At 49.8% G+C, this 22,722-nt stretch overlaps 22 non-coding genes across 22 annotated transcripts; 12 read left to right on the forward strand and 10 right to left on the reverse strand.

Annotated features, from left to right (window-relative positions):
* The first annotated feature begins 438 nt into the window (after positions 1 to 438).
* Positions 439 to 510, forward strand: Trnag-ccc. The gene has a single exon. It is a non-coding gene; the product is annotated as a tRNA-Gly (tRNA).
* A 1,114-nt stretch (positions 511 to 1,624) lies between these two features.
* On the reverse strand, positions 1,625 to 1,708 carry Trnal-uaa. The gene has a single exon. It is a non-coding gene; the product is annotated as a tRNA-Leu (tRNA).
* A 683-nt stretch (positions 1,709 to 2,391) lies between these two features.
* On the forward strand, positions 2,392 to 2,463 carry Trnag-ccc. The gene has a single exon. It is a non-coding gene; the product is annotated as a tRNA-Gly (tRNA).
* A 1,893-nt stretch (positions 2,464 to 4,356) lies between these two features.
* On the forward strand, positions 4,357 to 4,428 carry Trnag-ccc. The gene has a single exon. It is a non-coding gene; the product is annotated as a tRNA-Gly (tRNA).
* A 1,126-nt stretch (positions 4,429 to 5,554) lies between these two features.
* Positions 5,555 to 5,638, reverse strand: Trnal-uaa. The gene has a single exon. It is a non-coding gene; the product is annotated as a tRNA-Leu (tRNA).
* A 683-nt stretch (positions 5,639 to 6,321) lies between these two features.
* Positions 6,322 to 6,393, forward strand: Trnag-ccc. The gene has a single exon. It is a non-coding gene; the product is annotated as a tRNA-Gly (tRNA).
* A 1,114-nt stretch (positions 6,394 to 7,507) lies between these two features.
* Trnal-uaa lies at positions 7,508 to 7,591 on the reverse strand. Its single transcript has one exon. It is a non-coding gene; the product is annotated as a tRNA-Leu (tRNA).
* A 683-nt stretch (positions 7,592 to 8,274) lies between these two features.
* Trnag-ccc lies at positions 8,275 to 8,346 on the forward strand. Its single transcript has one exon. It is a non-coding gene; the product is annotated as a tRNA-Gly (tRNA).
* Positions 8,347 to 9,472: 1,126 nt separating this feature from the next.
* Trnal-uaa lies at positions 9,473 to 9,556 on the reverse strand. The gene has a single exon. It is a non-coding gene; the product is annotated as a tRNA-Leu (tRNA).
* Positions 9,557 to 10,239: 683 nt separating this feature from the next.
* Trnag-ccc lies at positions 10,240 to 10,311 on the forward strand. Its single transcript has one exon. It is a non-coding gene; the product is annotated as a tRNA-Gly (tRNA).
* Positions 10,312 to 11,425: 1,114 nt separating this feature from the next.
* Trnal-uaa lies at positions 11,426 to 11,509 on the reverse strand. Its single transcript has one exon. It is a non-coding gene; the product is annotated as a tRNA-Leu (tRNA).
* A 683-nt stretch (positions 11,510 to 12,192) lies between these two features.
* Positions 12,193 to 12,264, forward strand: Trnag-ccc. The gene has a single exon. It is a non-coding gene; the product is annotated as a tRNA-Gly (tRNA).
* Positions 12,265 to 13,391: 1,127 nt separating this feature from the next.
* Trnal-uaa lies at positions 13,392 to 13,475 on the reverse strand. Its single transcript has one exon. It is a non-coding gene; the product is annotated as a tRNA-Leu (tRNA).
* Positions 13,476 to 14,158: 683 nt separating this feature from the next.
* Trnag-ccc lies at positions 14,159 to 14,230 on the forward strand. Its single transcript has one exon. It is a non-coding gene; the product is annotated as a tRNA-Gly (tRNA).
* Positions 14,231 to 15,356: 1,126 nt separating this feature from the next.
* Positions 15,357 to 15,440, reverse strand: Trnal-uaa. The gene has a single exon. It is a non-coding gene; the product is annotated as a tRNA-Leu (tRNA).
* A 684-nt stretch (positions 15,441 to 16,124) lies between these two features.
* Trnag-ccc lies at positions 16,125 to 16,196 on the forward strand. The gene has a single exon. It is a non-coding gene; the product is annotated as a tRNA-Gly (tRNA).
* A 1,126-nt stretch (positions 16,197 to 17,322) lies between these two features.
* On the reverse strand, positions 17,323 to 17,406 carry Trnal-uaa. Its single transcript has one exon. It is a non-coding gene; the product is annotated as a tRNA-Leu (tRNA).
* Positions 17,407 to 18,089: 683 nt separating this feature from the next.
* On the forward strand, positions 18,090 to 18,161 carry Trnag-ccc. Its single transcript has one exon. It is a non-coding gene; the product is annotated as a tRNA-Gly (tRNA).
* Positions 18,162 to 19,275: 1,114 nt separating this feature from the next.
* On the reverse strand, positions 19,276 to 19,359 carry Trnal-uaa. The gene has a single exon. It is a non-coding gene; the product is annotated as a tRNA-Leu (tRNA).
* Positions 19,360 to 20,042: 683 nt separating this feature from the next.
* On the forward strand, positions 20,043 to 20,114 carry Trnag-ccc. Its single transcript has one exon. It is a non-coding gene; the product is annotated as a tRNA-Gly (tRNA).
* A 1,126-nt stretch (positions 20,115 to 21,240) lies between these two features.
* On the reverse strand, positions 21,241 to 21,324 carry Trnal-uaa. The gene has a single exon. It is a non-coding gene; the product is annotated as a tRNA-Leu (tRNA).
* Positions 21,325 to 22,007: 683 nt separating this feature from the next.
* On the forward strand, positions 22,008 to 22,079 carry Trnag-ccc. The gene has a single exon. It is a non-coding gene; the product is annotated as a tRNA-Gly (tRNA).
* Positions 22,080 to 22,722: the final 643 nt, after the last annotated feature.

Below are 22,722 nucleotides of genomic sequence, written 5' to 3' on the forward strand. Positions count from 1 at the left end.
TATTCACATTGACGCAGAGAAAACAAAAAACGACAGGAAAGGCCGTTCCCTAGCAACGGCTACGCTGTGCATTTCGCCCTCAGGGGAAGCTAATGATATGCTCCAGGCGATGATCAAACTAACCAACTTAATATTGTGATACTTTGGCGCTTTCTACTTCTGGATTGGCACACATATGCTGAATCGTCTCTGGATCATCAGTAAGTACGTCACATTAGATATTTGTTTTATCGCCCTGCTGTAAATTAAAGGGCAGTTTTTTCAACGGCTGTCAGTTCTGCTTCTAGTTACGCTACATCGCCCTAGCAGCACCTACACACTGTGTTCAGATGTTCCCGCCCCCGCCCTGGCGTTGAGCGCCTACAGCACCATCGCCTTCGGCCTCTGATGGCAGGAGGGTAGCCGACACATCAGGGCGTGGGTGGGACGCAGCACAACGCGGTGGTGGTGTAACGGTCAGCATGGTTGCTTCCCAAGCAGTTGATCCGGGTTCGATTCCCGGCCACCGCACAAAAGGTACTTTTTTCTTCTGGGGGAGTTCCACGTAACGAAACGCGATCTTCGAAACTGTGAACTGTCGCGTTACGAATAGTTTTCCTTCGCCCCTCGTCTCAGTCCGTGCTGCCAGGGCGCTAGTCTGCGGGTTTCGTTTCTCAGCATCGTGTGTCTCCATGTGTCGACTTGTCTCGACTTTGCTCGGCTGACGCTTGGAAATGGGCATATATGTAGAGGGCAGGCGCTAGAAACGACTGGGAGAGACCAAAAAACGACAAACACACGACAGAACCTTTCATTTTATTGCGGCCACAGATTCGCCCCTTAGTGTACCGACAGGCAAGAGTGGCGTCAGCGTGCGGGACCGCATCATTATTGCTAAGCAACAACGAAACCGAAGGAAAAATGCAAAATGAAAGAAGCCAAGAGCACGTCGAGTTCCCAGCCGAGCACGCATCCATGTACTAACCGCGGCCAACGATTCCTAACGCCGGTGAACAGACGAGAACCGCTGCACTACGCGCGGTGTGGCCGTAGGCGACAGTATCGCGCAACGTGTAGACGCCTTACTTCTTGTGAAGATCGCTTGTTATTTACCTGGCAGTGTCTCGCTGGAGGAAGCATTGTCTTTTAGGGGCGAAAAATGAAATGGCACTTGGTGCGGCCGAATACGTGGCTTTTGTGCTCTCAGCACGACGCTCTAACTTACTCAGCTATAGAGCTACGCAATGTGGTACGTCTGCAGTCCAATACCCGATCCACCGTCAAATCCACCTTTATTACTGCCTTGACACTCATTTACACACATATCTGCTTTCGTTCACGTTTGCTCGCCTCATGCTTGGACCCCAAAAACCACAACACAAAGATATCGTAAATGCCGTGAGAATAACCAAGACTCAGCAAACAAAAGTATGTTCGGCTACCGGGAATCGAATCCGGGCCTCGTGGCTGAAAGCCATATCTCCTAACAGCTTTCCATTCTTTCTGACCGCCAGACAATCAGACTTGCAAGGCAAGCACCATAGTCACTGCCGTTTCTAGTAGTATCTGTGCAACCTGTTCCCACGTAATTTACTTGTTTTGCCGCATGTACGAAATTGGTAGTTTTGGAATATTTAAAATGCATTGTCAGATGTGGGGTTCGAACCCACGCTCCCCTTAGGGAACCAGAGCTTAAATCTGGCGCCTTAGACCGCTCGGCCAATCTGACGCGTGGGCGCAAAATCTCTTCCACCGTCGTTTCTAGGTATATCTCCAGAGCCTGACTGCGAAATTAGCGTGTTTTTTCTTGTGTGAAGGAAATACGTTGGTTTTAGAGTGTTTAAAACGAGTTGTCAGATGTGAGGTTGCACCCCACACTCACTTTCGGGAACCAGAGCTTAAATATGGTGCCTTACACCATTGTTTTCCGTCGCCATCTGTCTTGAGTGGAACGAGCAGAACTGTAGTTATCATTATTCACATTGACGCAGAGAAAACAAAAAACGACAGGAAAGGCCGTTCCCTAGCAACGGCTACGCTGTGCATTTCGCCCTCAGGGGAAGCTAATGATATGCTCCAGGCGATGATCAAACTAACCAACTTAATATTGTGATACTTTGGCGCTTTCTACTTCTGGATTGGCACACATATGCTGAATCGTCTCTGGATCATCAGTAAGTACGTCACATTAGATATTTGTTTTATCGCCCTGCTGTAAATTAAAGGGCAGTTTTTTCAACGGCTGTCAGTTCTGCTTCTAGTTACGCTACATCGCCCTAGCAGCACCTACACACTGTGTTCAGATGTTCCCGCCCCCGCCCTGGCGTTGAGCGCCTACAGCACCATCGCCTTCGGCCTCTGATGGCAGGAGGGTAGCCGACACATCAGGGCGTGGGTGGGACGCAGCACAACGCGGTGGTGGTGTAACGGTCAGCATGGTTGCTTCCCAAGCAGTTGATCCGGGTTCGATTCCCGGCCACCGCACAAAAGGTACTTTTTTCTTCTGGGGGAGTTCCACGTAACGAAACGCGATCTTCGAAACTGTGAACTGTCGCGTTACGAATAGTTTTCCTTCGCCCCTCGTCTCAGTCCGTGGTGCCAGGGCGCTAGTCTGCGGGTTCCGTTTCTCAGCATCGTGTGTCTCCATGTGTCGACTTGTCTCGACTTTGCTCGGCTGACGCGAAAGCTGACGCTTGGAAATGGGCATATATGTAGAGGGCAGGCGCTAGAAACGACTGGGAGAGACCAAAAAACGACAAACACACGACAGAACCTTTCATTTTATTGCGGCCACAGATTCGCCCCTTAGTGTACCGACAGGCAAGAGTGGCGTCAGCGTGCGGGACCGCATCATTATTGCTAAGCAACAACGAAACCGAAGGAAAAATGCAAAATGAAAGAAGCCAAGAGCACGTCGAGTTCCCAGCCGAGCACGCATCCATGTACTAACCGCGGCCAACGATTCCTAACGCCGGTGAACAGACGAGAACCGCTGCACTACGCGCGGTGTGGCCGTAGGCGACAGTATCGCGCAACGTGTAGACGCCTTACTTCTTGTGAAGATCGCTTGTTATTTACCTGGCAGTGTCTCGCTGGAGGAAGCATTGTCTTTTAGGGGCGAAAAATGAAATGGCACTTGGTGCGGCCGAATACGTGGCTTTTGTGCTCTCAGCACGACGCTCTAACTTACTCAGCTATAGAGCTACGCAATGTGGTACGTCTGCAGTCCAATACCCGATCCACCGTCAAATCCACCTTTATTACTGCCTTGACACTCATTTACACACATATCTGCTTTCGTTCACGTTTGCTCGCCTCATGCTTGGACCCCAAAAACCACAACACAAAGATATCGTAAATGCCGTGAGAATAACCAAGACTCAGCAAACAAAAGTATGTTCGGCTACCGGGAATCGAATCCGGGCCTCGTGGCTGAAAGCCATATCTCCTAACAGCTTTCCATTCTTTCTGACCGCCAGACAATCAGACTTGCAAGGCAAGCACCATAGTCACTGCCGTTTCTAGTAGTATCTGTGCAACCTGTTCCCACGTAATTTACTTGTTTTGCCGCATGTACGAAATTGGTAGTTTTGGAATATTTAAAATGCATTGTTAGATGCGGGGTTCGAACCCAAACTCCCCTTAGGGAACCAGAGCTTAAATCTGGCGCCTTAGACCGCTCGGCCAATCTGACGCGTGGGCGCAAAATCTCTTCCACCGTCGTTTCTAGGTATATCTCCAGAGCCTGACTGCGAAATTAGCGTGTTTTTTCTTGTGTGAAGGAAATACGTTGGTTTTAGAGTGTTTAAAACGAGTTGTCAGATGTGAGGTTGCACCCCACACTCACTTTCGGGAACCAGAGCTTAAATATGGTGCCTTACACCATTGTTTTCCGTCGCCATCTGTCTTGAGTGGAACGAGCAGAACTGTAGTTATCATTATTCACATTGACGCAGAGAAAACAAAAAACGACAGGAAAGGCCGTTCCCTAGCAACGGCTACGCTGTGCATTTCGCCCTCAGGGGAAGCTAATGATATGCTCCAGGCGATGATCAAACTAACCAACTTAATATTGTGATACTTTGGCGCTTTCTACTTCTGGATTGGCACACATATGCTGAATCGTCTCTGGATCATCAGTAAGTACGTCACATTAGATATTTGTTTTATCGCCCTGCTGTAAATTAAAGGGCAGTTTTTTCAACGGCTGTCAGTTCTGCTTCTAGTTACGCTACATCGCCCTAGCAGCACCTACACACTGTGTTCAGATGTTCCCGCCCCCGCCCTGGCGTTGAGCGCCTACAGCACCATCGCCTTCGGCCTCTGATGGCAGGAGGGTAGCCGACACATCAGGGCGTGGGTGGGACGCAGCACAACGCGGTGGTGGTGTAACGGTCAGCATGGTTGCTTCCCAAGCAGTTGATCCGGGTTCGATTCCCGGCCACCGCACAAAAGGTACTTTTTTCTTCTGGGGGAGTTCCACGTAACGAAACGCGATCTTCGAAACTGTGAACTGTCGCGTTACGAATAGTTTTCCTTCGCCCCTCGTCTCAGTCCGTGCTGCCAGGGCGCTAGTCTGCGGGTTTCGTTTCTCAGCATCGTGTGTCTCCATGTGTCGACTTGTCTCGACTTTGCTCGGCTGACGCGAAAGCTGACGCTTGGAAATGGGCATATATGTAGAGGGCAGGCGCTAGAAACGACTGGGAGAGACCAAAAAACGACAAACACACGACAGAACCTTTCATTTTATTGCGGCCACAGATTCGCCCCTTAGTGTACCGACAGGCAAGAGTGGCGTCAGCGTGCGGGACCGCATCATTATTGCTAAGCAACAACGAAACCGAAGGAAAAATGCAAAATGAAAGAAGCCAAGAGCACGTCGAGTTCCCAGCCGAGCACGCATCCATGTACTAACCGCGGCCAACGATTCCTAACGCCGGTGAACAGACGAGAACCGCTGCACTACGCGCGGTGTGGCCGTAGGCGACAGTATCGCGCAACGTGTAGACGCCTTACTTCTTGTGAAGATCGCTTGTTATTTACCTGGCAGTGTCTCGCTGGAGGAAGCATTGTCTTTTAGGGGCGAAAAATGAAATGGCACTTGGTGCGGCCGAATACGTGGCTTTTGTGCTCTCAGCACGACGCTCTAACTTACTCAGCTATAGAGCTACGCAATGTGGTACGTCTGCAGTCCAATACCCGATCCACCGTCAAATCCACCTTTATTACTGCCTTGACACTCATTTACACACATATCTGCTTTCGTTCACGTTTGCTCGCCTCATGCTTGGACCCCAAAAACCACAACACAAAGATATCGTAAATGCCGTGAGAATAACCAAGACTCAGCAAACAAAAGTATGTTCGGCTACCGGGAATCGAATCCGGGCCTCGTGGCTGAAAGCCATATCTCCTAACAGCTTTCCATTCTTTCTGACCGCCAGACAATCAGACTTGCAAGGCAAGCACCATAGTCACTGCCGTTTCTAGTAGTATCTGTGCAACCTGTTCCCACGTAATTTACTTGTTTTGCCGCATGTACGAAATTGGTAGTTTTGGAATATTTAAAATGCATTGTCAGATGCGGGGTTCGAACCCACGCTCCCCTTAGGGAACCAGAGCTTAAATCTGGCGCCTTAGACCGCTCGGCCAATCTGACGCGTGGGCGCAAAATCTCTTCCACCGTCGTTTCTAGGTATATCTCCAGAGCCTGACTGCGAAATTAGCGTGTTTTTTCTTGTGTGAAGGAAATACGTTGGTTTTAGAGTGTTTAAAACGAGTTGTCAGATGTGAGGTTGCACCCCACACTCACTTTCGGGAACCAGAGCTTAAATATGGTGCCTTACACCATTGTTTTCCGTCGCCATCTGTCTTGAGTGGAACGAGCAGAACTGTAGTTATCATTATTCACATTGACGCAGAGAAAACAAAAAACGACAGGAAAGGCCGTTCCCTAGCAACGGCTACGCTGTGCATTTCGCCCTCAGGGGAAGCTAATGATATGCTCCAGGCGATGATCAAACTAACCAACTTAATATTGTGATACTTTGGCGCTTTCTACTTCTGGATTGGCACACATATGCTGAATCGTCTCTGGATCATCAGTAAGTACGTCACATTAGATATTTGTTTTATCGCCCTGCTGTAAATTAAAGGGCAGTTTTTTCAACGGCTGTCAGTTCTGCTTCTAGTTACGCTACATCGCCCTAGCAGCACCTACACACTGTGTTCAGATGTTCCCGCCCCCGCCCTGGCGTTGAGCGCCTACAGCACCATCGCCTTCGGCTTCTGATGGCAGGAGGGTAGCCGACACATCAGGGCGTGGGTGGGACGCAGCACAACGCGGTGGTGGTGTAACGGTCAGCATGGTTGCTTCCCAAGCAGTTGATCCGGGTTCGATTCCCGGCCACCGCACAAAAGGTACTTTTTTCTTCTGGGGGAGTTCCACGTAACGAAACGCGATCTTCGAAACTGTGAACTGTCGCGTTACGAATAGTTTTCCTTCGCCCCTCGTCTCAGTCCGTGCTGCCAGGGCGCTAGTCTGCGGGTTTCGTTTCTCAGCATCGTGTGTCTCCATGTGTCGACTTGTCTCGACTTTGCTCGGCTGACGCTTGGAAATGGGCATATATGTAGAGGGCAGGCGCTAGAAACGACTGGGAGAGACCAAAAAACGACAAACACACGACAGAACCTTTCATTTTATTGCGGCCACAGATTCGCCCCTTAGTGTACCGACAGGCAAGAGTGGCGTCAGCGTGCGGGACCGCATCATTATTGCTAAGCAACAACGAAACCGAAGGAAAAATGCAAAATGAAAGAAGCCAAGAGCACGTCGAGTTCCCAGCCGAGCACGCATCCATGTACTAACCGCGGCCAACGATTCCTAACGCCGGTGAACAGACGAGAACCGCTGCACTACGCGCGGTGTGGCCGTAGGCGACAGTATCGCGCAACGTGTAGACGCCTTACTTCTTGTGAAGATCGCTTGTTATTTACCTGGTAGTGTCTCGCTGGAGGAAGCATTGTCTTTTAGGGGCGAAAAATGAAATGGCACTTGGTGCGGCCGAATACGTGGCTTTTGTGCTCTCAGCACGACGCTCTAACTTACTCAGCTATAGAGCTACGCAATGTGGTACGTCTGCAGTCCAATACCCGATCCACCGTCAAATCCACCTTTATTACTGCCTTGACACTCATTTACACACATATCTGCTTTCGTTCACGTTTGCTCGCCTCATGCTTGGACCCCAAAAACCACAACACAAAGATATCGTAAATGCCGTGAGAATAACCAAGACTCAGCAAACAAAAGTATGTTCGGCTACCGGGAATCGAATCCGGGCCTCGTGGCTGAAAGCCATATCTCCTAACAGCTTTCCATTCTTTCTGACCGCCAGACAATCAGACTTGCAAGGCAAGCACCATAGTCACTGCCGTTTCTAGTAGTATCTGTGCAACCTGTTCCCACGTAATTTACTTGTTTTGCCGCATGTACGAAATTGGTAGTTTTGGAATATTTAAAATGCATTGTCAGATGTGGGGTTCGAACCCACGCTCCCCTTAGGGAACCAGAGCTTAAATCTGGCGCCTTAGACCGCTCGGCCAATCTGACGCGTGGGCGCAAAATCTCTTCCACCGTCGTTTCTAGGTATATCTCCAGAGCCTGACTGCGAAATTAGCGTGTTTTTTCTTGTGTGAAGGAAATACGTTGGTTTTAGAGTGTTTAAAACGAGTTGTCAGATGTGAGGTTGCACCCCACACTCACTTTCGGGAACCAGAGCTTAAATATGGTGCCTTACACCATTGTTTTCCGTCGCCATCTGTCTTGAGTGGAACGAGCAGAACTGTAGTTATCATTATTCACATTGACGCAGAGAAAACAAAAAACGACAGGAAAGGCCGTTCCCTAGCAACGGCTACGCTGTGCATTTCGCCCTCAGGGGAAGCTAATGATATGCTCCAGGCGATGATCAAACTAACCAACTTAATATTGTGATACTTTGGCGCTTTCTACTTCTGGATTGGCACACATATGCTGAATCGTCTCTGGATCATCAGTAAGTACGTCACATTAGATATTTGTTTTATCGCCCTGCTGTAAATTAAAGGGCAGTTTTTTCAACGGCTGTCAGTTCTGCTTCTAGTTACGCTACATCGCCCTAGCAGCACCTACACACTGTGTTCAGATGTTCCCGCCCCCGCCCTGGCGTTGAGCGCCTACAGCACCATCGCCTTCGGCCTCTGATGGCAGGAGGGTAGCCGACACATCAGGGCGTGGGTGGGACGCAGCACAACGCGGTGGTGGTGTAACGGTCAGCATGGTTGCTTCCCAAGCAGTTGATCCGGGTTCGATTCCCGGCCACCGCACAAAAGGTACTTTTTTCTTCTGGGGGAGTTCCACGTAACGAAACGCGATCTTCGAAACTGTGAACTGTCGCGTTACGAATAGTTTTCCTTCGCCCCTCGTCTCAGTCCGTGCTGCCAGGGCGCTAGTCTGCGGGTTTCGTTTCTCAGCATCGTGTGTCTCCATGTGTCGACTTGTCTCGACTTTGCTCGGCTGACGCGAAAGCTGACGCTTGGAAATGGGCATATATGTAGAGGGCAGGCGCTAGAAACGACTGGGAGAGACCAAAAAACGACAAACACACGACAGAACCTTTCATTTTATTGCGGCCACAGATTCGCCCCTTAGTGTACCGACAGGCAAGAGTGGCGTCAGCGTGCGGGACCGCATCATTATTGCTAAGCAACAACGAAACCGAAGGAAAAATGCAAAATGAAAGAAGCCAAGAGCACGTCGAGTTCCCAGCCGAGCACGCATCCATGTACTAACCGCGGCCAACGATTCCTAACGCCGGTGAACAGACGAGAACCGCTGCACTACGCGCGGTGTGGCCGTAGGCGACAGTATCGCGCAACGTGTAGACGCCTTACTTCTTGTGAAGATCGCTTGTTATTTACCTGGCAGTGTCTCGCTGGAGGAAGCATTGTCTTTTAGGGGCGAAAAATGAAATGGCACTTGGTGCGGCCGAATACGTGGCTTTTGTGCTCTCAGCACGACGCTCTAACTTACTCAGCTATAGAGCTACGCAATGTGGTACGTCTGCAGTCCAATACCCGATCCACCGTCAAATCCACCTTTATTACTGCCTTGACACTCATTTACACACATATCTGCTTTCGTTCACGTTTGCTCGCCTCATGCTTGGACCCCAAAAACCACAACACAAAGATATCGTAAATGCCGTGAGAATAACCAAGACTCAGCAAACAAAAGTATGTTCGGCTACCGGGAATCGAATCCGGGCCTCGTGGCTGAAAGCCATATCTCCTAACAGCTTTCCATTCTTTCTGACCGCCAGACAATCAGACTTGCAAGGCAAGCACCATAGTCACTGCCGTTTCTAGTAGTATCTGTGCAACCTGTTCCCACGTAATTTACTTGTTTTGCCGCATGTACGAAATTGGTAGTTTTGGAATATTTAAAATGCATTGTCAGATGTGGGGTTCGAACCCACGCTCCCCTTAGGGAACCAGAGCTTAAATCTGGCGCCTTAGACCGCTCGGCCAATCTGACGCGTGGGCGCAAAATCTCTTCCACCGTCGTTTCTAGGTATATCTCCAGAGCCTGACTGCGAAATTAGCGTGTTTTTTCTTGTGTGAAGGAAATACGTTGGTTTTAGAGTGTTTAAAACGAGTTGTCAGATGTGAGGTTGCACCCCACACTCACTTTCGGGAACCAGAGCTTAAATATGGTGCCTTACACCATTGTTTTCCGTCGCCATCTGTCTTGAGTGGAACGAGCAGAACTGTAGTTATCATTATTCACATTGACGCAGAGAAAACAAAAAACGACAGGAAAGGCCGTTCCCTAGCAACGGCTACGCTGTGCATTTCGCCCTCAGGGGAAGCTAATGATATGCTCCAGGCGATGATCAAACTAACCAACTTAATATTGTGATACTTTGGCGCTTTCTACTTCTGGATTGGCACACATATGCTGAATCGTCTCTGGATCATCAGTAAGTACGTCACATTAGATATTTGTTTTATCGCCCTGCTGTAAATTAAAGGGCAGTTTTTTCAACGGCTGTCAGTTCTGCTTCTAGTTACGCTACATCGCCCTAGCAGCACCTACACACTGTGTTCAGATGTTCCCGCCCCCGCCCTGGCGTTGAGCGCCTACAGCACCATCGCCTTCGGCCTCTGATGGCAGGAGGGTAGCCGACACATCAGGGCGTGGGTGGGACGCAGCACAACGCGGTGGTGGTGTAACGGTCAGCATGGTTGCTTCCCAAGCAGTTGATCCGGGTTCGATTCCCGGCCACCGCACAAAAGGTACTTTTTTCTTCTGGGGGAGTTCCACGTAACGAAACGCGATCTTCGAAACTGTGAACTGTCGCGTTACGAATAGTTTTCCTTCGCCCCTCGTCTCAGTCCGTGCTGCCAGGGCGCTAGTCTGCGGGTTTCGTTTCTCAGCATCGTGTGTCTCCATGTGTCGACTTGTCTCGACTTTGCTCGGCTGACGCTTGGAAATGGGCATATATGTAGAGGGCAGGCGCTAGAAACGACTGGGAGAGACCAAAAAACGACAAACACACGACAGAACCTTTCATTTTATTGCGGCCACAGATTCGCCCCTTAGTGTACCGACAGGCAAGAGTGGCGTCAGCGTGCGGGACCGCATCATTATTGCTAAGCAACAACGAAACCGAAGGAAAAATGCAAAATGAAAGAAGCCAAGAGCACGTCGAGTTCCCAGCCGAGCACGCATCCATGTACTAACCGCGGCCAACGATTCCTAACGCCGGTGAACAGACGAGAACCGCTGCACTACGCGCGGTGTGGCCGTAGGCGACAGTATCGCGCAACGTGTAGACGCCTTACTTCTTGTGAAGATCGCTTGTTATTTACCTGGCAGTGTCTCGCTGGAGGAAGCATTGTCTTTTAGGGGCGAAAAATGAAATGGCACTTGGTGCGGCCGAATACGTGGCTTTTGTGCTCTCAGCACGACGCTCTAACTTACTCAGCTATAGAGCTACGCAATGTGGTACGTCTGCAGTCCAATACCCGATCCACCGTCAAATCCACCTTTATTACTGCCTTGACACTCATTTACACACATATCTGCTTTCGTTCACGTTTGCTCGCCTCATGCTTGGACCCCAAAAACCACAACACAAAGATATCGTAAATGCCGTGAGAATAACCAAGACTCAGCAAACAAAAGTATGTTCGGCTACCGGGAATCGAATCCGGGCCTCGTGGCTGAAAGCCATATCTCCTAACAGCTTTCCATTCTTTCTGACCGCCAGACAATCAGACTTGCAAGGCAAGCACCATAGTCACTGCCGTTTCTAGTAGTATCTGTGCAACCTGTTCCCACGTAATTTACTTGTTTTGCCGCATGTACGAAATTGGTAGTTTTGGAATATTTAAAATGCATTGTCAGATGTGGCGTTCGAACCCACGCTCCCCTTAGGGAACCAGAGCTTAAATCTGGCGCCTTAGACCGCTCGGCCAATCTGACGCGTGGGCGCAAAATCTCTTCCACCGTCGTTTCTAGGTATATCTCCAGAGCCTGACTGCGAAATTAGCGTGTTTTTTCTTGTGTGAAGGAAATACGTTGGTTTTAGAGTGTTTAAAACGAGTTGTCAGATGTGAGGTTGCACCCCACACTCACTTTCGGGAACCAGAGCTTAAATATGGTGCCTTACACCATTGTTTTCCGTCGCCATCTGTCTTGAGTGGAACGAGCAGAACTGTAGTTATCATTATTCACATTGACGCAGAGAAAACAAAAAACGACAGGAAAGGCCGTTCCCTAGCAACGGCTACGCTGTGCATTTCGCCCTCAGGGGAAGCTAATGATATGCTCCAGGCGATGATCAAACTAACCAACTTAATATTGTGATACTTTGGCGCTTTCTACTTCTGGATTGGCACACATATGCTGAATCGTCTCTGGATCATCAGTAAGTACGTCACATTAGATATTTGTTTTATCGCCCTGCTGTAAATTAAAGGGCAGTTTTTTCAACGGCTGTCAGTTCTGCTTCTAGTTACGCTACATCGCCCTAGCAGCACCTACACACTGTGTTCAGATGTTCCCGCCCCCGCCCTGGCGTTGAGCGCCTACAGCACCATCGCCTTCGGCCTCTGATGGCAGGAGGGTAGCCGACACATCAGGGCGTGGGTGGGACGCAGCACAATGCGGTGGTGGTGTAACGGTCAGCATGGTTGCTTCCCAAGCAGTTGATCCGGGTTCGATTCCCGGCCACCGCACAAAAGGTACTTTTTTCTTCTGGGGGAGTTCCACGTAACGAAACGCGATCTTCGAAACTGTGAACTGTCGCGTTACGAATAGTTTTCCTTCGCCCCCTCGTCTCAGTCCGTGCTGCCAGGGCGCTAGTCTGCGGGTTTCGTTTCTCAGCATCGTGTGTCTCCATGTGTCGACTTGTCTCGACTTTGCTCGGCTGACGCGAAAGCTGACGCTTGGAAATGGGCATATATGTAGAGGGCAGGCGCTAGAAACGACTGGGAGAGACCAAAAAACGACAAACACACGACAGAACCTTTCATTTTATTGCGGCCACAGATTCGCCCCTTAGTGTACCGACAGGCAAGAGTGGCGTCAGCGTGCGGGACCGCATCATTATTGCTAAGCAACAACGAAACCGAAGGAAAAATGCAAAATGAAAGAAGCCAAGAGCACGTCGAGTTCCCAGCCGAGCACGCATCCATGTACTAACCGCGGCCAACGATTCCTAACGCCGGTGAACAGACGAGAACCGCTGCACTACGCGCGGTGTGGCCGTAGGCGACAGTATCGCGCAACGTGTAGACGCCTTACTTCTTGTGAAGATCGCTTGTTATTTACCTGGCAGTGTCTCGCTGGAGGAAGCATTGTCTTTTAGGGGCGAAAAATGAAATGGCACTTGGTGCGGCCGAATACGTGGCTTTTGTGCTCTCAGCACGACGCTCTAACTTACTCAGCTATAGAGCTACGCAATGTGGTACGTCTGCAGTCCAATACCCGATCCACCGTCAAATCCACCTTTATTACTGCCTTGACACTCATTTACACACATATCTGCTTTCGTTCACGTTTGCTCGCCTCATGCTTGGACCCCAAAAACCACAACACAAAGATATCGTAAATGCCGTGAGAATAACCAAGACTCAGCAAACAAAAGTATGTTCGGCTACCGGGAATCGAATCCGGGCCTCGTGGCTGAAAGCCATATCTCCTAACAGCTTTCCATTCTTTCTGACCGCCAGACAATCAGACTTGCAAGGCAAGCACCATAGTCACTGCCGTTTCTAGTAGTATCTGTGCAACCTGTTCCCACGTAATTTACTTGTTTTGCCGCATGTACGAAATTGGTAGTTTTGGAATATTTAAAATGCATTGTCAGATGTGGGGTTCGAACCCACGCTCCCCTTAGGGAACCAGAGCTTAAATCTGGCGCCTTAGACCGCTCGGCCAATCTGACGCGTGGGCGCAAAATCTCTTCCACCGTCGTTTCTAGGTATATCTCCAGAGCCTGACTGCGAAATTAGCGTGTTTTTTCTTGTGTGAAGGAAATACGTTGGTTTTAGAGTGTTTAAAACGAGTTGTCAGATGTGAGGTTGCACCCCACACTCACTTTCGGGAACCAGAGCTTAAATATGGTGCCTTACACCATTGTTTTCCGTCGCCATCTGTCTTGAGTGGAACGAGCAGAACTGTAGTTATCATTATTCACATTGACGCAGAGAAAACAAAAAACGACAGGAAAGGCCGTTCCCTAGCAACGGCTACGCTGTGCATTTCGCCCTCAGGGGAAGCTAATGATATGCTCCAGGCGATGATCAAACTAACCAACTTAATATTGTGATACTTTGGCGCTTTCTACTTCTGGATTGGCACACATATGCTGAATCGTCTCTGGATCATCAGTAAGTACGTCACATTAGATATTTGTTTTATCGCCCTGCTGTAAATTAAAGGGCAGTTTTTTCAACGGCTGTCAGTTCTGCTTCTAGTTACGCTACATCGCCCTAGCAGCACCTACACACTGTGTTCAGATGTTCCCGCCCCCGCCCTGGCGTTGAGCGCCTACAGCACCATCGCCTTCGGCCTCTGATGGCAGGAGGGTAGCCGACACATCAGGGCGTGGGTGGGACGCAGCACAACGCGGTGGTGGTGTAACGGTCAGCATGGTTGCTTCCCAAGCAGTTGATCCGGGTTCGATTCCCGGCCACCGCACAAAAGGTACTTTTTTCTTCTGGGGGAGTTCCACGTAACGAAACGCGATCTTCGAAACTGTGAACTGTCGCGTTACGAATAGTTTTCCTTCGCCCCTCGTCTCAGTCCGTGCTGCCAGGGCGCTAGTCTGCGGGTTTCGTTTCTCAGCATCGTGTGTCTCCATGTGTCGACTTGTCTCGACTTTGCTCGGCTGACGCGAAAGCTGACGCTTGGAAATGGGCATATATGTAGAGGGCAGGCGCTAGAAACGACTGGGAGAGACCAAAAAACGACAAACACACGACAGAACCTTTCATTTTATTGCGGCCACAGATTCGCCCCTTAGTGTACCGACAGGCAAGAGTGGCGTCAGCGTGCGGGACCGCATCATTATTGCTAAGCAACAACGAAACCGAAGGAAAAATGCAAAATGAAAGAAGCCAAGAGCACGTCGAGTTCCCAGCCGAGCACGCATCCATGTACTAACCGCGGCCAACGATTCCTAACGCCGGTGAACAGACGAGAACCGCTGCACTACGCGCGGTGTGGCCGTAGGCGACAGTATCGCGCAACGTGTAGACGCCTTACTTCTTGTGAAGATCGCTTGTTATTTACCTGGCAGTGTCTCGCTGGAGGAAGCATTGTCTTTTAGGGGCGAAAAATGAAATGGCACTTGGTGCGGCCGAATACGTGGCTTTTGCGCTCTCAGCACGACGCTCTAACTTACTCAGCTATAGAGCTACGCAATGTGGTACGTCTGCAGTCCAATACCCGATCCACCGTCAAATCCACCTTTATTACTGCCTTGACACTCATTTACACACATATCTGCTTTCGTTCACGTTTGCTCGCCTCATGCTTGGACCCCAAAAACCACAACACAAAGATATCGTAAATGCCGTGAGAATAACCAAGACTCAGCAAACAAAAGTATGTTCGGCTACCGGGAATCGAATCCGGGCCTCGTGGCTGAAAGCCATATCTCCTAACAGCTTTCCATTCTTTCTGACCGCCAGACAATCAGACTTGCAAGGCAAGCACCATAGTCACTGCCGTTTCTAGTAGTATCTGTGCAACCTGTTCCCACGTAATTTACTTGTTTTGCCGCATGTACGAAATTGGTAGTTTTGGAATATTTAAAATGCATTGTCAGATGTGGGGTTCGAACCCACGCTCCCCTTAGGGAACCAGAGCTTAAATCTGGCGCCTTAGACCGCTCGGCCAATCTGACGCGTGGGCGCAAAATCTCTTCCACCGTCGTTTCTAGGTATATCTCCAGAGCCTGACTGCGAAATTAGCGTGTTTTTTCTTGTGTGAAGGAAATACGTTGGTTTTAGAGTGTTTAAAACGAGTTGTCAGATGTGAGGTTGCACCCCACACTCACTTTCGGGAACCAGAGCTTAAATATGGTGCCTTACACCATTGTTTTCCGTCGCCATCTGTCTTGAGTGGAACGAGCAGAACTGTAGTTATCATTATTCACATTGACGCAGAGAAAACAAAAAACGACAGGAAAGGCCGTTCCCTAGCAACGGCTACGCTGTGCATTTCGCCCTCAGGGGAAGCTAATGATATGCTCCAGGCGATGATCAAACTAACCAACTTAATATTGTGATACTTTGGCGCTTTCTACTTCTGGATTGGCACACATATGCTGAATCGTCTCTGGATCATCAGTAAGTACGTCACATTAGATATTTGTTTTATCGCCCTGCTGTAAATTAAAGGGCAGTTTTTTCAACGGCTGTCAGTTCTGCTTCTAGTTACGCTACATCGCCCTAGCAGCACCTACACACTGTGTTCAGATGTTCCCGCCCCCGCCCTGGCGTTGAGCGCCTACAGCACCATCGCCTTCGGCCTCTGATGGCAGGAGGGTAGCCGACACATCAGGGCGTCGGTTGGAACCCAGCACAACGCGGTGGTGGTGTAACGGTCAGCATGGTTGCTTCCCAAGCAGTTGATCCGGGTTCGATTCCCGGCCACCGCACAAAAGGTACTTTTTTCTTCTGGGGGAGTTCCACGTAACGAAACGCGATCTTCGAAACTGTGAACTGTCGCGTTACGAATAGTTTTCCTTCGCCCCTCGTCTCAGTCCGTGCTGCCAGGGCGCTAGTCTGCGGGTTTCGTTTCTCAGCATCGTGTGTCTCCATGTGTCGACTTGTCTCGACTTTGCTCGGCTGACGCGAAAGCTGACGCTTGGAAATGGGCATATATGTAGAGGGCAGGCGCTAGAAACGACTGGGAGAGACCAAAAAACGACAAACACACGACAGAACCTTTCATTTTATTGCGGCCACAGATTCGCCCCTTAGTGTACCGACAGGCAAGAGTGGCGTCAGCGTGCGGGACCGCATCATTATTGCTAAGCAACAACGAAACCGAAGGAAAAATGCAAAATGAAAGAAGCCAAGAGCACGTCGAGTTCCCAGCCGAGCACGCATCCATGTACTAACCGCGGCCAACGATTCCTAACGCCGGTGAACAGACGAGAACCGCTGCACTACGCGCGGTGTGGCCGTAGGCGACAGTATCGCGCAACGTGTAGACGCCTTACTTCTTGTGAAGATCGCTTGTTATTTACCTGGCAGTGTCTCGCTGGAGGAAGCATTGTGTTTTAGGGGCGAAAAATGAAATGGCACTTGGTGCGGCCGAATACGTGGCTTTTGTGCTCTCAGCACGACGCTCTAACTTACTCAGCTATAGAGCTACGCAATGTGGTACGTCTGCAGTCCAATACCCGATCCACCGTCAAATCCACCTTTATTACTGCCTTGACACTCATTTACACACATATCTGCTTTCGTTCACGTTTGCTCGCCTCATGCTTGGACCCCAAAAACCACAACACAAAGATATCGTAAATGCCGTGAGAATAACCAAGACTCAGCAAACAAAAGTATGTTCGGCTACCGGGAATCGAATCCGGGCCTCGTGGCTGAAAGCCATATCTCCTAACAGCTTTCCATTCTTTCTGACCGCCAGACAATCAGACTTGCAAGGCAAGCACCATAGTCACTGCCGTTTCTAGTAGTATCTGTGCAACCTGTTCCCACGTAATTTACTTGTTTTGCCGCATGTACGAAATTGGTAGTTTTGGAATATTTAAAATGCATTGTCAGATGTGGGGTTCGAACCCACGCTCCCCTTAGGGAACCAGAGCTTAAATCTGGCGCCTTAGACCGCTCGGCCAATCTGACGCGTGGGCGCAAAATCTCTTCCACCGTCGTTTCTAGGTATATCTCCAGAGCCTGACTGCGAAATTAGCGTGTTTTTTCTTGTGTGAAGGAAATACGTTGGTTTTAGAGTGTTTAAAACGAGTTGTCAGATGTGAGGTTGCACCCCACACTCACTTTCGGGAACCAGAGCTTAAATATGGTGCCTTACACCATTGTTTTCCGTCGCCATCTGTCTTGAGTGGAACGAGCAGAACTGTAGTTATCATTATTCACATTGACGCAGAGAAAACAAAAAACGACAGGAAAGGCCGTTCCCTAGCAACGGCTACGCTGTGCATTTCGCCCTCAGGGGAAGCTAATGATATGCTCCAGGCGATGATCAAACTAACCAACTTAATATTGTGATACTTTGGCGCTTTCTACTTCTGGATTGGCACACATATGCTGAATCGTCTCTGGATCATCAGTAAGTACGTCACATTAGATATTTGTTTTATCGCCCTGCTGTAAATTAAAGGGCAGTTTTTTCAACGGCTGTCAGTTCTGCTTCTAGTTACGCTACATCGCCCTAGCAGCACCTACACACTGTGTTCAGATGTTCCCGCCCCCGCCCTGGCGTTGAGCGCCTACAGCACCATCGCCTTCGGCCTCTGATGGCAGGAGGGTAGCCGACACATCAGGGCGTGGGTGGGACGCAGCACAACGCGGTGGTGGTGTAACGGTCAGCATGGTTGCTTCCCAAGCAGTTGATCCGGGTTCGATTCCCGGCCACCGCACAAAAGGTACTTTTTTCTTCTGGGGGAGTTCCACGTAACGAAACGCGATCTTCGAAACTGTGAACTGTCGCGTTACGAATAGTTTTCCTTCGCCCCTCGTCTCAGTCCGTGCTGCCAGGGCGCTAGTCTGCGGGTTTCGTTTCTCAGCATCGTGTGTCTCCATGTGTCGACTTGTCTCGACTTTGCTCGGCTGACGCTTGGAAATGGGCATATATGTAGAGGGCAGGCGCTAGAAACGACTGGGAGAGACCAAAAAACGACAAACACACGACAGAACCTTTCATTTTATTGCGGCCACAGATTCGCCCCTTAGTGTACCGACAGGCAAGAGTGGCGTCAGCGTGCGGGACCGCATCATTATTGCTAAGCAACAACGAAACCGAAGGAAAAATGCAAAATGAAAGAAGCCAAGAGCACGTCGAGTTCCCAGCCGAGCACGCATCCATGTACTAACCGCGGCCAACGATTCCTAACGCCGGTGAACAGACGAGAACCGCTGCACTACGCGCGGTGTGGCCGTAGGCGACAGTATCGCGCAACGTGTAGACGCCTTACTTCTTGTGAAGATCGCTTGTTATTTACCTGGCAGTGTCTCGCTGGAGGAAGCATTGTCTTTTAGGGGCGAAAAATGAAATGGCACTTGGTGCGGCCGAATACGTGGCTTTTGTGCTCTCAGCACGACGCTCTAACTTACTCAGCTATAGAGCTACGCAATGTGGTACGTCTGCAGTCCAATACCCGATCCACCGTCAAATCCACCTTTATTACTGCCTTGACACTCATTTACACACATATCTGCTTTCGTTCACGTTTGCTCGCCTCATGCTTGGACCCCAAAAACCACAACACAAAGATATCGTAAATGCCGTGAGAATAACCAAGACTCAGCAAACAAAAGTATGTTCGGCTACCGGGAATCGAATCCGGGCCTCGTGGCTGAAAGCCATATCTCCTAACAGCTTTCCATTCTTTCTGACCGCCAGACAATCAGACTTGCAAGGCAAGCACCATAGTCACTGCCGTTTCTAGTAGTATCTGTGCAACCTGTTCCCACGTAATTTACTTGTTTTGCCGCATGTACGAAATTGGTAGTTTTGGAATATTTAAAATGCATTGTCAGATGTGGGGTTCGAACCCACGCTCCCCTTAGGGAACCAGAGCTTAAATCTGGCGCCTTAGACCGCTCGGCCAATCTGACGCGTGGGCGCAAAATCTCTTCCACCGTCGTTTCTAGGTATATCTCCAGAGCCTGACTGCGAAATTAGCGTGTTTTTTCTTGTGTGAAGGAAATACGTTGGTTTTAGAGTGTTTAAAACGAGTTGTCAGATGTGAGGTTGCACCCCACACTCACTTTCGGGAACCAGAGCTTAAATATGGTGCCTTACACCATTGTTTTCCGTCGCCATCTGTCTTGAGTGGAACGAGCAGAACTGTAGTTATCATTATTCACATTGACGCAGAGAAAACAAAAAACGACAGGAAAGGCCGTTCCCTAGCAACGGCTACGCTGTGCATTTCGCCCTCAGGGGAAGCTAATGATATGCTCCAGGCGATGATCAAACTAACCAACTTAATATTGTGATACTTTGGCGCTTTCTACTTCTGGATTGGCACACATATGCTGAATCGTCTCTGGATCATCAGTAAGTACGTCACATTAGATATTTGTTTTATCGCCCTGCTGTAAATTAAAGGGCAGTTTTTTCAACGGCTGTCAGTTCTGCTTCTAGTTACGCTACATCGCCCTAGCAGCACCTACACACTGTGTTCAGATGTTCCCGCCCCCGCCCTGGCGTTGAGCGCCTACAGCACCATCGCCTTCGGCCTCTGATGGCAGGAGGGTAGCCGACACATCAGGGCGTGGGTGGGACGCAGCACAACGCGGTGGTGGTGTAACGGTCAGCATGGTTGCTTCCCAAGCAGTTGATCCGGGTTCGATTCCCGGCCACCGCACAAAAGGTACTTTTTTCTTCTGGGGGAGTTCCACGTAACGAAACGCGATCTTCGAAACTGTGAACTGTCGCGTTACGAATAGTTTTCCTTCGCCCCTCGTCTCAGTCCGTGCTGCCAGGGCGCTAGTCTGCGGGTTTCGTTTCTCAGCATCGTGTGTCTCCATGTGTCGACTTGTCTCGACTTTGCTCGGCTGACGCGAAAGCTGACGCTTGGAAATGGGCATATATGTAGAGGGCAGGCGCTAGAAACGACTGGGAGAGACCAAAAAACGACAAACACACGACAGAACCTTTCATTTTATTGCGGCCACAGATTCGCCCCTTAGTGTACCGACAGGCAAGAGTGGCGTCAGCGTGCGGGACCGCATCATTATTGCTAAGCAACAACGAAACCGAAGGAAAAATGCAAAATGAAAGAAGCCAAGAGCACGTCGAGTTCCCAGCCGAGCACGCATCCATGTACTAACCGCGGCCAACGATTCCTAACGCCGGTGAACAGACGAGAACCGCTGCACTACGCGCGGTGTGGCCGTAGGCGACAGTATCGCGCAACGTGTAGACGCCTTACTTCTTGTGAAGATCGCTTGTTATTTACCTGGCAGTGTCTCGCTGGAGGAAGCATTGTCTTTTAGGGGCGAAAAATGAAATGGCACTTGGTGCGGCCGAATACGTGGCTTTTGTGCTCTCAGCACGACGCTCTAACTTACTCAGCTATAGAGCTACGCAATGTGGTACGTCTGCAGTCCAATACCCGATCCACCGTCAAATCCACCTTTATTACTGCCTTGACACTCATTTACACACATATCTGCTTTCGTTCACGTTTGCTCGCCTCATGCTTGGACCCCAAAAACCACAACACAAAGATATCGTAAATGCCGTGAGAATAACCAAGACTCAGCAAACAAAAGTATGTTCGGCTACCGGGAATCGAATCCGGGCCTCGTGGCTGAAAGCCATATCTCCTAACAGCTTTCCATTCTTTCTGACCGCCAGACAATCAGACTTGCAAGGCAAGCACCATAGTCACTGCCGTTTCTAGTAGTATCTGTGCAACCTGTTCCCACGTAATTTACTTGTTTTGCCGCATGTACGAAATTGGTAGTTTTGGAATATTTAAAATGCATTGTCAGATGTGGGGTTCGAACCCACGCTCCCCTTAGGGAACCAGAGCTTAAATCTGGCGCCTTAGACCGCTCGGCCAATCTGACGCGTGGGCGCAAAATCTCTTCCACCGTCGTTTCTAGGTATATCTCCAGAGCCTGACTGCGAAATTAGCGTGTTTTTTCTTGTGTGAAGGAAATACGTTGGTTTTAGAGTGTTTAAAACGAGTTGTCAGATGTGAGGTTGCACCCCACACTCACTTTCGGGAACCAGAGCTTAAATATGGTGCCTTACACCATTGTTTTCCGTCGCCATCTGTCTTGAGTGGAACGAGCAGAACTGTAGTTATCATTATTCACATTGACGCAGAGAAAACAAAAAACGACAGGAAAGGCCGTTCCCTAGCAACGGCTACGCTGTGCATTTCGCCCTCAGGGGAAGCTAATGATATGCTCCAGGCGATGATCAAACTAACCAACTTAATATTGTGATACTTTGGCGCTTTCTACTTCTGGATTGGCACACATATGCTGAATCGTCTCTGGATCATCAGTAAGTACGTCACATTAGATATTTGTTTTATCGCCCTGCTGTAAATTAAAGGGCAGTTTTTTCAACGGCTGTCAGTTCTGCTTCTAGTTACGCTACATCGCCCTAGCAGCACCTACACACTGTGTTCAGATGTTCCCGCCCCCGCCCTGGCGTTGAGCGCCTACAGCACCATCGCCTTCGGCCTCTGATGGCAGGAGGGTAGCCGACACATCAGGGCGTGGGTGGGACGCAGCACAACGCGGTGGTGGTGTAACGGTCAGCATGGTTGCTTCCCAAGCAGTTGATCCGGGTTCGATTCCCGGCCACCGCACAAAAGGTACTTTTTTCTTCTGGGGGAGTTCCACGTAACGAAACGCGATCTTCGAAACTGTGAACTGTCGCGTTACGAATAGTTTTCCTTCGCCCCTCGTCTCAGTCCGTGCTGCCAGGGCGCTAGTCTGCGGGTTTCGTTTCTCAGCATCGTGTGTCTCCATGTGTCGACTTGTCTCGACTTTGCTCGGCTGACGCGAAAGCTGACGCTTGGAAATGGGCATATATGTAGAGGGCAGGCGCTAGAAACGACTGGGAGAGACCAAAAAACGACAAACACACGACAGAACCTTTCATTTTATTGCGGCCACAGATTCGCCCCTTAGTGTACCGACAGGCAAGAGTGGCGTCAGCGTGCGGGACCGCATCATTATTGCTAAGCAACAACGAAACCGAAGGAAAAATGCAAAATGAAAGAAGCCAAGAGCACGTCGAGTTCCCAGCCGAGCACGCATCCATGTACTAACCGCGGCCAACGATTCCTAACGCCGGTGAACAGACGAGAACCGCTGCACTACGCGCGGTGTGGCCGTAGGCGACAGTATCGCGCAACGTGTAGACGCCTTACTTCTTGTGAAGATCGCTTGTTATTTACCTGGCAGTGTCTCGCTGGAGGAAGCATTGTCTTTTAGGGGCGAAAAATG

The sequence above is a fragment of the Schistocerca americana genome, unplaced genomic scaffold (genome assembly GCF_021461395.2).
Source record: "Schistocerca americana isolate TAMUIC-IGC-003095 unplaced genomic scaffold, iqSchAmer2.1 HiC_scaffold_182, whole genome shotgun sequence".
Taxonomy (NCBI): domain Eukaryota; kingdom Metazoa; phylum Arthropoda; class Insecta; order Orthoptera; family Acrididae; genus Schistocerca; species Schistocerca americana.